Source organism: Macrobrachium nipponense, chromosome 19 (assembly GCF_015104395.2).
Source record: "Macrobrachium nipponense isolate FS-2020 chromosome 19, ASM1510439v2, whole genome shotgun sequence".
In the NCBI taxonomy this organism is placed as follows: Eukaryota; Metazoa; Arthropoda; class Malacostraca; order Decapoda; family Palaemonidae; genus Macrobrachium; species Macrobrachium nipponense.
The window spans coordinates 17,160,244-17,163,555 of record NC_061088.1 but is presented as its reverse complement, the minus strand read 5'-3'; positions in this window follow the sequence as shown (position 1 = coordinate 17,163,555).

Genomic DNA, 3,312 nt, shown 5'->3' with positions numbered 1-3,312 from the left:
TGTATGAGGTACAATCACTTAGGTAATGGTATCTGGTGAAAGCCTTTAAGTAAGTCCAAGCAGGTGAAAAATTTATTCTGACCTAACAGAGATAAGATATCGTCGGTATATGGCACTGGAAAACGATCGGGAATCGTTTCCTTGTTTTAAACGTTTGTCAGAAATCTACTCAAATACGCCAAGTCCGATTTTTTTTTTTTTTTTTGCATGACTTTAAGGGAAAAATTATATGGGCTATTTGATTTCCTAATGACTCCTATTACTAACATTTTTTCAACTTCGTCATTTATCTCTATTTTGAAATTTCATTGGGCGTCTATACAAAGGTACGTATATAGCTTTATGTTTGTCCTTAGACCGTATGCTGTGTTCAGTGACATCCATTTCCCCCAGAGATCACTCGCTAGTGGAGAAACATCCTGGTATTCAGATAAAAGATAAACAAAAATTCTGCTGAATCACCTCTGCTTGAATGACTTTACAGATATTACTTTAGATAGAGTATAAGAGAGATTCATCTACGACTGGTTGGGCATGATTAAAAGATTAACAACAATAAAAAATGCGATATTTATAACTTCCGTATCCACGATATGTATGGGTTTTGTAGATCACTAGATTTAACTTCTTGCTGCGAGTCAACCATGTCTAGGGCTTTGTTCGCGGAAATCGTTATATTTCAGAGTGTCGGGAAGGATTAAAATTTCAGATCCCTGCAAAGTCTTTTTTCACACTCTAAGACATTCAAGGGTGCATGCGTCTCGAGATTTTGCGTGCAAACTGCGACTGCGGTTGTGGGAGAATTCTGTTGGGTCGTTGAACAATATCACGATTTATGAGACAAATGATTGGTTCCTCGAATAAAAGTTATTATTTGATTAACTGTCTCTTTTTGTTCTAAACGGATTTTAATATTATAGGAGGTTTATAGAATTTCCTTTGATAAACACGCCTTATTTGGCAGGAAGTAAGATAATGTTTTGTATACCCATAGATGGATATCTTACAATTACACTAGATACAGATCAGTGATTTTTATAACTATAGAGGTATCTGTAAGCGCTCGCTTATCCGGACTACTGAATCTGCGTTATGCTATGACAATTAACTTGTTATTGCCAATTACTGAACCATACTCCGGACTTCTCAATAGGGAAGTTCGAACAACAAACGGTGAGTCCGTAAATACAGGATATTACGTGGACTAAAGGAATAAACAAGATATTCTAATTTTTACAGTGCATACAGTCGGGCTTAATCCACCGCTACTTATAATAATTTATTGTATTAAAATTATGAGAACCTGCTCTGATTACTTGATACGGTCGTGTGATTCATAGGAAAATTCCTTTTTAATTCAAAAAGGTATTGGCATGAATGATCCAACATCGCTTTTCCCCGCTCTGCTAGAGTCGCTTATTGTGTGGAATGTGCTTTGCTTTGAACACTTGGCAGATTTGACTGACCCTGGCCGTTTGACTAGATGACACAGTAACCAAGTTTGCTTAAACACGATTTGTTTGATTCTGATTTTTAGGGCTACTGTTTACCTATTTCTTTTTATTACCATCGGCAACGTATTGTGTGTTTTTAGCATTATGTTGCTGTTAGTTACATAGAAAGCAACGAACGTAAGAATGACTTGATCTATAAAGAATTGAGCGATTACTATTAAAACAAGTTATCTCTACTGCAATATTGTTATTAACTATATGTACTTGCTAAAATATGAAATAGTGAGAGATCCAGGTCAGCGCATTTAGACATTTTGTTGATTTGTTTATAGGAATGTTAAGTATGTTAACCTAATGAAAGTTTTTACAGACATGTTATTCATTGCAATCCAGCCGTATTTTTTTGAAGTTAAGTTGAGTCATTGAGGCTCGATTTTTTAAGCATGACTAAAGGCTGAAACTGCGATCGGGACCTTGCAAAGGAGCATTTATTGTCACGACCCGAAATGGTGTTACCTCTAATGTATCTAGATTTGTACGGGTGTTCCACTTGTTTTTGTGTGTTTTCTTATCACTACGGTGCCTAACTACCCTATCCATGCATCTGTATAAATACAGATGTCCACTGCGTAAACACATATTCAATGTTTTAATTTGATTTGTTACGTACAGAATTAATAATCACCCAAAATGATAAGATTAACACAGTATATGATTATAATAGTTCAGGGGAACTTCTGGAAACAGAAACTCAAAGATAAAAACTCGCAGTAGCGAAATCCCAATGATGTAGATAATTTCTGTAAAAAAGTAAGATTAGGAATGTCTCGTAACTTCACCCACAGGAATAACGAAAATTCGACCTGCAAAGGAAACACTCAGTTACTCCAAATGAATAAAAAGATTGTACTTAGCTTGATTTTGTGGGAAGTCACGGTGTTCCGATAACGATGTGCCCTTGGCCCTCCTTCTCTGTTTAGCGGATGACCTGGTTTTGGCTTGAGTTTCCCCGTGCGCATTGTTTATTTGTCCTTTGAAGAACCAATGCTGAAGATGCGTTCGGTTTGTTTCTTGAAGTTATGCACTGTTGAAATCGCTCACTAAACGATGATACTAAGTTGCTTGAAGAATCTCTTGCTTTCGTCGTCGTTGACTTCTGATATGATACATTATTCGTTATTCTTCCGAAGACGTTGAAGAGTTCTTGTTGTTTTCTGAAGTCGCTGCCACCAGTGAAAGGGCTGTTGCCTTGTATAATAAGGCGCCCTATGAGGTTATGTTAGACTTGCGATAATCTTACGTTAAGTCAGTTGGGTATGCACTTCCATACTCATTGGAGTGTCTTGGGGTTTGATGATAACTCACGAAGTCGGTATCTTCTTTGTTTATGACGACGATGTGTTAAACTCATGATGATAGTTATAACTTCATTCGATCTCTTTCTGATGTGAGGTTCTAGTAGAAAACACTGAGTACAAAAAATAGTTCTATTCTCTGAGATTACATGATGAAGATCAGAGGAAATTTGTACAGGTCTGCCAATGATGATGGCTAATTCAAATCTGACTACAATCTCGTTTACAAATCGTAAAGGAAGCAGACAGTAGCTCGAACAAACGAACATACATACAGATGACATAGATTACAAATCATGTAGGCCGTTTGAATTATAGGTCGCGGTAGTTGTCTCAAGCAGGAAGCTTGGACTAATGTTTTCAAAACAAATGAAGGACCACAGGTGACGGCACGTCATCTTAGCCTACTTTATTGTATACGTCATCTTAGCATACTTTATCATCTCTGGTCTGATCACATTCCTGCAAGCAATCTGGTTGACCTCTTGGGTCACTGGTTTTAA